We start from the raw sequence: 10,507 nt of genomic DNA, 5'->3' as shown, positions 1-10,507 counted from the left end.
AATACTATGTTTTATTAAAAATAACCAAGCGCCTATGGAGAAATAGTGTCTGAAAGTCTAGAACATGAAATCTCTGAAGTTATCAAGAAAGACATCTCTGGCTCATCCTAAGTCAGTGGGAGTCCTGTCAAAGTAACACAGGAGCCAACTTGAAGAGACTCCCATTTTGCTTAAGATGGGACAATTCAAATATGAAAAATAATGACTGTCAAGTATTGAACACACAAAATATGTGAAATCCATAACTATGGTGATTATAAATAAAAATGGTTGCTTAGAGGTTTCTAATGCAGCAATTCAATGCCTGTGAATATTGATAGAGGGGGAAAATCATGTATTTATTTAGTCTTTTTTATACAGATTGTTTTTCTGGGACTATTAAATAGTTAATGAGGAGAAAATTCTTCCTCACAGAAGATTTTCAGTGCTCGCTTCGGCAGCACATACACTAAAATTGGAACGATACAGAGAAGATTAGCATGGCCCCTGTGCAAGGATGACACGCAAATTCGTGAAGCGTTCCATATTTTTAATTAGACAAGAAACTGTACTTGAAAAATAACTAAATAAAAAAATAAAAATAAAAAAGAGAAGATTTTCAGCTAGTAAAGGCAAAAGAAATGATAGAAGCAGAAATTCACTACTATGCAATCCCTAGGGCAATAATAAACCCAAGGAACGATCATCAATGGATGCTACAATAAAATCATTAGGTGAAAGATTGATAGGGAACTTTGCAATGAAGGGTCAAGTGCACACCATCTGTGTCCACCAATCAATCTTAGCTCCACTAAATCTTGGACATTGAGAAATGATGTGCCTCCTGATGTGGTACAACAGAAAGAACACATTGCCACAGTGATGTATTTTTGACTGAAGAAAAAATATTTAATCTGAATCTAATCAAGTATGTAGGTCTCAAACCAAATTACAATAAATACAGAGGACAGAGGAATTAAATAATACTGCAAGGAAAGAAACAGCCAAATCAGAAAGGATGAATAATCTGATTTCTCAAATCAATGGCATAAAAAAAAGAAGATAATTCAGAAGCCTTAAGAGATGCAACAAATACAACATGTAGACCTTGTTCGAATCCTGATTTGAACAAGTTAACTGTAAAAAAACACCTTCCCCCCAGCTTTAAGGAACTATCATAGAAAATAAAAATTGTATATACTTAAGATATACGAGATGACATTTTGATACATGTATTCATTGCAAAATGTTTACCACAATCAAGCTAATTAACATACCTATCCCTTCACACAGTCAACTTTGTGTGTGTGTGAGAACAGTCAGGATCAGTTCTTTTCCTACCACGTATGCATCACAGCATTGCTAACTGTGGTAACCTGGCCTGTACATCAGTCTCCAGCAGGTATTTAGCAGGAGCATCTGAACTCATACATGCACACCTTTGCCAGTGCTTCCCCACTTCCGCAACTCACCAGCTTCTGGGAACCACTGCAAAACAACAGTTCTGAGACCAGTATGAAAATTATTTATGGTATTAGATGATCTTAAGAATTTATTTTTTTGAAATGATAATATTTTAGATGTGCTGGGTTAAATAAAAGATGTTATTAAAATAAAAAAAGAATTTCTTTTTAATTTTACATGGTGATTGTTTGAAAACAATCTTACAGTTAAAGATGCATACTAAAGTATTTATAGGTAGAATGACATAACTAACTTAGTTAAAAATATTCCAGAAAAATAATGTTGGAGGGGAAAAAACAAAATTGGTAAAATGATGATTGTTTAAGCTAAGTGATGGCTTAACGCAGATTCACTTTGGTGTGTATAAGAATTTTCTAAATGAGAAAGTAGAATAAAACAATATCCTTAAAAACACATTCATATGAAATCCGTACATTTCGATTATTTACTTATTTCCTTATATTTATTCCTGCCTACTCCCAATGGGGTATGTGTGTGTGAGTGAGGCTTTAGATAAAAGTACAATAGTAGCATCACTACCGAAGGGTTTGTTGGCTCCCTTCTCCAAGATAGAAATCAGGAGAAGAGGCAAAACATAACTCAAAAGGAGAGGTTTACTGAAAACAAAGTAGAGAGGAAGGAGAAAGGGAGGGAGTTTGATGCACCAAGGGAGCATAGACTAATGAGAGCATGGATCCCCTGAACTCAGTGAGGCTGGCATCTGGCTTATACAGAGCTGGGTTCTGCACGCAGGTGCACAGGGGCAGCTCTTACTTTCCAGGTTTCCACAGTTGGCTGGTACCTACTGGAGCAGGCACAGGACAGAGCTTTTTGGGGAGTACCTGAAGAGAAACTTTACATTTATCTAGGAGAGGCTTAAGAAAATAACTGAAGAACATTCCCATCCATTTAACAGAGGCTCAGCCTGTCTCAGTAGTAGTGGTGATAATAGTAACAACTTGCTCTGCATCAGACTTCATGCTGATCCTTCCAACTCCATGACAATGAGTAGGCACATTTATTATCCCCACTTCTGAGAGTACTTAGTCTAAGATAATTTGTGTAACTTTCCCAAGGTTACTAAACTAACAAATAGTAGAAAATATTATAAAGCCTCCCAAAGACTACTATAGTTTTCTAATTTTATTGAATGAGGGGACACTGTTAATTGTATTTCCACAAAATGCACAAAATCTGATTGGTCTCATTCGATCAATTATTAGGGCTAGATTTAAATTAGTTACTATATTTCAGGTGAACCAGTAATAGTTAAGTGATTCTGGTTCATTAATCAGAAGTCCTGTGACATTATCTTTGGTCCAAATAAAAACTACAGAGTACAATTCTTAAATCACATGCCCTCCTTCTTCCGGAGTACTTTTCGTTTTATCCAAACTTTACGTGCTGAGAGTGCTGTCTGCTGGCAGTAATCGGAACTGCAGGCACATGGTGTCTGGGTCTCCTTTGCAACTTTAGATGCATTTGTGATCTTTCTTTACATCATCTTATTATTGCATAGTAGTATGATATTTGTTTACTTGTATTTAATATTCACAATGAAGTTACTGGTGTAAGTTTGTGTTATCATCTATTTTCACTGCCTTCAAGAAAGACTAAGATTCAAAACTAATAAGTTATTGAAAAAATATGTGGAGCAAGATGGCCATATTTCCAAATTTCACAAGTTCTATTGATTTAAGAGACAATTTCTAGAGACCTTGGGAATATCTGCTCAGAAATGCCAACTGCCCCGGTTACTACTTTTGTAGCCTTAACTTCTGTGTCCCTGGATGTAATATTAGATTCTGTCTCACATTCAGGCTCTCCCCACATCCTGGCCTTCACTTAGAAAGAATAGTTTAATCTGTGGTGGACCAAAACTGTGCCCTACAGATGGAATGCTCAAGAATGCTGAGCAATTCCATATATGCATGTCCACATTCTAAAACTACTGGGAAGCAATGACAGGTTAAAAGAGACATTTCACAGGCAGGTAAAGAAATCTGATTGCAAGGTGTTCCTGTCACAGAATAGCTTAGCTTGTGAAGCAATGCAATTATACTGAACAATACACCTAAAAATGGCCCTTTGTGTAAAACAGTATAGGAATCTTTGAGAATCTGTAGGTGCCGGGAAAATAGAAGACTACCTATTGCCAGTATAAGCAAAAAATAAAATTATGCTTCTACAGACCAGGTGTTTTCTCTGTTATTTTCACTCGTATGACTTTTTGTCTGTTTAATTTCTTGATTCTGAATACATTCAGGGAAAATTCCAGATATGACTTGAACTGATGGATTTCTTGCCCACTGAAATGGAAGAAACCAATTTTATATTTAATTTTCAACATAACAGCATGATATTTTAAAGAGTGCTTTAAACTTTTTTTTTATAAAAAATTAAGTTGTAAATATAACATGATCAGGTTCCATGGTGAGGCAACTTGGTACATATTTAGTGACAGTCTTCTGGCTATAGGTAGGAAAAAAGTGGCAATAATAAGGAGAACACATGATTTACTTGTATTTACTCATAACAATTCTGTAGTCAGAAGTATTAAATAATTTGCCCAAGGCCACACAAGAAAGAAGCTGTTTTAAACCAAGGCAGAGCAGCATTAAAGTCCATGCTTTAAACCTACTTGACTCCTTTTCTTCTTGATACAAATTAACAGTTGGGGATTTGTATTGACCTGGCTGGTGTGGCTCAGTGGGTTAAGAGCTGGCCTGTAACCGAACGGTCACCAGTTCAATTCCCAGTCAAGGTACATGCCTGGGTTGTGATCTAGGTCCCCAGTTAGGGGCATGTGGGAGGCAAGCGATCAATGTTTCTCTCCTTCCCTTCCCTTATTTTTATGTTTATTGTCTCTAAAAATAAATACATAGACTTTTTTTTTTAAATCGGGAGATAATCAGTCATATCAGAGTTTCCATGCCTGTTCTTGGCCCTCCCTTTCTTTATTAAGCACTTCAACTTAATATGGCTACCATTTTTTTATCTGGTCTAAACAGGCACTTCATATGTATTTTCTCATTTAAATTCTGTGACAATGGTTATCTATTACCCCAATTTTAGATGAGAACACTGGGGACTGTCCAAAGTCTCTTAAGAGTGCAAGTATCAGAATTTGAACCCCCTAGTACTAATTTCAGGATCTATGCTCTTAACCATGTCTCCACACAGTGAGCACTCAGGTGCTGTGAGCACTCTTTTTCTTGTCACATAATGGGCCCATCAATTCAGCATGCTGTTCCCTTATACATGGAAGGGAATTTCATTTCTTGGTACTCAGAATGGTAACACATCTGAAAGAACTGTCTCTCTGACAGAAAACATGCATGCCTGAAAGTAGAAGCTGAGGTGAATGCCCTCCTTCTGCCGTTTTCAGCTCCACACCTCTCTCTCTGGCAGCCCCTCACAGTCAATGTACAATCAGAACAATTGGTTGGTTCACTATAGAAGTGCTCAAGCTGCTGACTAAAGAATAATGATACCTTTGTACAACTTGTCGTTGTTAATTTCTGTGAAATACATTGAATGATCCATAACCTTCCTTAACATTGCCCTAAAGTTTCTTGCTTTAGTCAAGTGAGAGCTCGGAATCCCATCCTTCCTGATGCAGAAGAGTATCACATTCCACAGTACCAGAAGCAGTCGAGTTTTTGTACTGTTTGCAAACGTCTCCTGCAAGTTACTATTACTTTAAAATATTCACATACTGTGGATATACAAATACAAATAATCACGACTTGCAAAACCCGACTTACAAATTTCTGAGACCCACAAACTGTGAGGCAGGCCCTCTGGGACCTCCGCATCTCCATCCCAGGACGCTTGAGCCTCTCGGGTCCCAGGGCCGGAGACGCAGCCAGCCTTGGGCCGACAGCACCACTTGGTGGCCGGGACGGAGAACTGGCCAAACCAACTTTTCTTCCTTCCAAACTTTTTCCTTAAGAGAATACTCCTCCCGTTCACCTCAGTTTTCTTCGGGCTTTGACACTCTTAGCCGAGGCGATTCCACCTCAGGCAATCACTCAAGTGGACACACGTCCTTTTACAAAAATCTTTTTTCTTAGCCCCACCCAGTGACTTCATGAGTTGTTCTTATCCTTCCAACTGCCTTTATCACATACATAAGCCTAGCAGTTACTGGGGCTGGGCAAACCAGACGTGGCGCTACGTCTCTAAAACTTACAGTGTTTACCCACGTTAAAAAAAAAAAATAAGTATTTCAAAATCCGTGCAAAACCTTCAGGCCTCTTCCTCTCGGAACTGCTTTGCCCTCCCCAGCTCCCAGCCCCCAGGAGCCAGCTGGCTCCCTGGCGCTGCAGAGCCTTCGGTAACAGCCCAGCAAAGCTGATGGAGCTGAGACGTAAAATAAGAAAAGTAAACTAAAAAAATTAAAAAGATAGAAAGGGGAAGGAGAGGAGGAGTGAGAAGGAGTGACTGGGAGAGGGAAGAAGGGAGAGAAAGAAAAATGGGAAAAAAGTTTAACCCGGGGGCCTCCGGTGCGGCTCCCCTCCTCACTGCCCGCCAGTGCCCGAATTGGGATGAGGCAGAAGGGGACACACACACACCCCCTCGATAATCAAGACAAATAAAAATAATAAATAATGTCAATGCAGTAAATTTAAATCAAAATTCTAAAAATTAAAATAAAAGTTAATGTCAAAACCTCACGATGGACAACATACAGCCTCAACCCTGCGCCTCTGCGCCAAGGAAACAATCGTTTCTAAACCGCCCACGGTTCCCCCAGGGCTGCGGGGACCCCGGGCCCCCTCCCACCTCCGACCCCGCCTCCGCAGGACCGGAGCGTTTATGAGCGTTGACCTGGTGTACGAACTGGAACAGATTGGCAACGCGGGTTTATAGGCAGAGGTTTTTCCAAACCGTAAGACCTTTATGAACTTTTCCCGATTGATTACAAATAGGAGAGGCTACGTGGATCCGTGTACGTGTAACAAGGGCGCACGGGTTTCTTGCCTCAGGCTCCAGTGTGGCTGCATCCCCGGCGGCGCCCCGCTCACCTATGCCTTCCCCTCTGCGCTCAGAGCTCCCCAAAGTTCGTCAAATTCTTCGTTCTTGTCCCTTAAAACCTGCTTTCCTTTAAGTACGTGCACCCCTGAAAAAGTACTTAATGCCAAGGGTTTTTCCTTCTCTTTTTTAAAGTTATAAAGTATTGCTTTCATTTCCCCCCATATTTTTCATTTCAAATGCACAGTATTTGAACATCGTAAGTCACGTAACATTTACAGTTTAATCCAGGAACTAATACATTATTTACCTCACTGTTTCTATGGAAAAACATGTTCTAGGTTCGAAACAACTCACTTGCAGATAAATATTTGGGACACTATTTTCTATAGGTTGGGCCTACATGCTTTCTTTAAATGTTTGCAACAATTTACGTGTTATACATTGTAATACACACACAAAACAAAAGTCCGTTAGCCTAAACTATGGCTCTTTTTTACTGTAATGCCCAGCTTGAGATCAGAATGCTCAGATATGTCAGAACAGTTTCGTCAACAAAACTGAGACAAGTGAAGAACAAGAGCGAGAACTGTAACATTATTAGGCATAAATCAAGTAAAACTCAGTATACATGATTATTTTATTTAAATATAGATATTTACATTTTATTAAAATATGCTTGCTCTGATGGTTACTTAATAACATAGGATTTAGGAACACAGGTCTCAACACCTCTCACAGAGCTTGGTGCTTCCGTTCTAAAAATAACTTGGCCTTTGCTTACCTGCATCTGTTGATTAGTCATTCAACCCACTAATTATTTTGGTATGAGATGAGTAGAAGCATTTCTAAATAAATCATTCCCCCAAATCACAGTATGTCATCAACAGGTCTTTGCTCCTCGTTTTGGCCATAATCTTCCTGCATGAAGTCCAGCCACACAGGAAAGTGCTCCCAGATGTCAATAAGAGTTGTGTGCCCCCTTTCTAAGATATGAACCACTCAGAATCTCCGCATCCATTTTTTAAAACAAAGGTCTAAGTTGTTTTCGAACTACCCTTTTTAACTTGGGATAGCAATGCCAGCTAATTCAGCAAGAAAGAAATGTGACACGAAAGAAATGAAATAGAGGCTGATGCAGCCTCTATTTCAATGGTTAGGGAGAATGAGATACACAGACTCCAGCTCGACTTTGAAATGCCAGAAGATCTTTCCGTGGTACACTCTTCAAATTCCTGAGCCTGGCTTCTGGCAGCCTGACTCCGTCCTGCCCCGCCCACCACAATTCCCCAGTTATTGTTGTACAGGTCTCTGTAACCACACCAGTGGCCTCACTGCCCAGCAAAGCTTCCTTGACGGTCTTACTCAACCTCCAGGTGTTTCTCATCTGATGCGTTCTTCTCTTGGCTGTACCTATTCCTCCTACAAGTCCTGGCTGAGGTCCATTTTTGCTCTGAACTTTTCCCTGCTTCTTTGATTCTCCCTACTCCTACCTCCTTCTCTTTAAAGGCTGAGCTCCTGGATCACTGGTTGTCTGGACTGTGTATTCTAATTACTATTTTCTCTGTTTTCCTAACAAGTTAGTAAGTACACTCTTTGAGAGCATGACCTATATGTTATACTCCTTTCAGATTCTTAATAAATGGCTATTAAATAATAGCATTTATATGTGTGTGTGAAGGCACCCCCACACCCCGCACATACACACATACGTATAGAGGATGAAAGCTTACAACCAGTGTGTATTTCCTGTTCATTGTGACCCCACTTCAAGCACATCCCTGTTCACTGCTCTCCGTGAGTCTTATTCTCAGTTTCTAATACTGGCCTTCACTGACCCTTTTACTTCTTTTCTGTTATTGTCTATCGTCTCTGCTTCGAACCTACTTTTTGTCTTAGTCGTGAGCTCTCTATTCACCACCTTGATCCAATGCGAGTTGAAGTGTGTTGGGGAGGGTGTGGGTGGGGAGACAGAGAGTTTAAAGTTTGAAGATCTAGGTTTGGTGACCTGGGTATGAGTCCCTCTGCCACTAAGAGTAATTGAATTAACTTAGACAAGTCAGTGGGCCTCAGTTTCTTCACGGGTATTTTAGGAATAATTATACCTATCATGATGTCGTTTTAAAAATAAAATACACATATGAAGCATTTTGCAAATAACATATTATAAAATATGTTGTGTTGCCATATTATCAAAATTAGCCCAAATATCATTACCTTCCAGAGGCTGTACGACCCACCTCTACACACATGCGCACAGATACACGTTCACACACTCACTCATGGATTGTCCCCGGGCACGTAACCCATTGGCTTCAAGCCTTTTGGCCTTTGATCGCTGGAGGATCCTTGTCTCCTGACTTTTAAGAATAGAAAAGTGACTTGGCTGGTGTAGCTCATTGGATTGAATGTTGGCCTGTGAACCAATGGGTCATCAGTTCAATTCCCAGTCATGGCACACCCCTGGGTGGTGGGCCAGATCCCCAGCAGGGGGCATGTGGGAGGTGACTACATATTTATGTTTCCCTCTCTCTCTCCTTCCCTTCCCCTCTCTCTAAAAATAAATAAAATATATTGCAGGTTCAATCCCCAGTGGAAGTACGGTTTCTCTCTTACATTGATGTTTCTCTCCTTCTAAAATCAATTTTTAAAAATCTCCAGGTGAGGGTTTTAAAAAATTACAAAAATAGGAAAATGGGAGTATTGATCAAAAGACCTGAACTAGAACCAAGATCACTCAGGATAGCTGTATATTGTAAGTTGTTAAACTGCTAGCTCTCAGTAAACAATTTTATCAAACAATTGCTAAAATACAAGGCACTGCAGTAATCTTCAGAGAATTGAAAATGAGAAACACGCAGTCTGGAAGCTTAGACTCTAACAAGAGAGACAGAGACATATAGGTTTGCGTATTAGTGCAATGCATGCCATGCTAAAAGAGCTTATATTTTTAAGTGGATTCAACTCAGATCATGCCCTGAGAGTATTGAGTCTATGATGATATATGGAAAGACATGTTGGCTATCTTTGTTTCCCTGTAAAGTTGGATTCTTTGGAAATAGGAAATCTAAGTTTGCTGTCATATCAACTATTTGGCTTTTTTAAGCCTTTGGTTTTGGGTATCTATCTGATACCTTGACACCACACCCCTTCCAGCTATTGCCCCAGTTTTTCATTCCACTTCACAGCAAAACTTTTTGAAGGAGATGTCTCTACTTCCTCACCTACTATTCTCTCCTTAACTCACCCCAATTAAGCTTTTGTGTTTACTGCTCCACCGAATCTGCCCTTGCCAAGTCACCAGAGATTCCATCTTATCAAACCCACATGCTACTTCTCAGACCTTAACTTACTTTACTGTTTATCTGTGTTCAACACCATGTACCATGACACCCTTCTTGAAAGCCTCTTTGATTTCTGTGAAGGGAACACTTTCCTAGTTGTCCTCCTATCTCTATGGGGACTCTTCTGCAATCATCTTTCCTGGTTCCTCCTCCTCTGCTCAACTTCCAAGTTTGGGCAACCCAGTGCTCAGGCCTGGCCCTATCTACACTTTCCTCCCAGGTAATTTAATCTACTTCTCTTTACCTTTCAATGGCACCTATGTGCAAATGACTCTCAAATCTCTACCTCCAGCTCTGACTTCTTCCTAGCACACACACATCAACCTGGATGCCAAAGACATATCACAAAGTCAGTGTCGAAAACAGACCTCTTAAACCATGCTAAGATACATTTCCTTAGTCTTCTCAAGTTCAGAAAATGGAATTCTCATTAATCAGTTACTTAGAAAGTAATGTGACAGCATACAAATCAAATGTTATGTCTAATCCATCGTTAAATCAATCGTGCCAGCTCTACTTCCAGAGAGTATCTCAGATATATCCAGTTCTCTTTTAAAAAATATTTGTTTATTGATTCCAGAGAGAGAGGAACAGAGGGAGAGAGAGAGAGGAAGAGAAACATCACTGTGAGAAAGAAACATCAACCTTTGCCACCCTTACACACCCTGATCAGGGATCAAACCTGCAGCCTAGGCATGTGCACTGACTGGGACTGGAACACACAATCTTTTAGTTTATGGATG

General features: G+C 39.9%; 1 non-coding gene across 1 annotated transcript; it reads left to right on the top strand.

Moving 5' to 3' along the window:
* The first annotated feature begins 424 nt into the window (after positions 1–424).
* LOC119055293 (U6 spliceosomal RNA) lies at positions 425–531 on the top strand. The gene has a single exon (XR_005083675.2). It is a non-coding gene; the product is annotated as a U6 spliceosomal RNA (small nuclear RNA).
* The last annotated feature ends 9,976 nt before the right edge of the window (positions 532–10,507 follow it).

The sequence above is a fragment of the Artibeus jamaicensis genome, unplaced genomic scaffold, assembly GCF_021234435.1.
Source record: "Artibeus jamaicensis isolate MK-2021 breed Jamaican fruit bat unplaced genomic scaffold, CSHL_Jam_final contig_391, whole genome shotgun sequence".
Taxonomy (NCBI): Eukaryota; Metazoa; Chordata; class Mammalia; order Chiroptera; family Phyllostomidae; genus Artibeus; species Artibeus jamaicensis.
The sequence above is the reverse complement of the archived record's forward strand: the minus strand, read 5'-3'. Positions and strand labels throughout refer to the sequence as shown.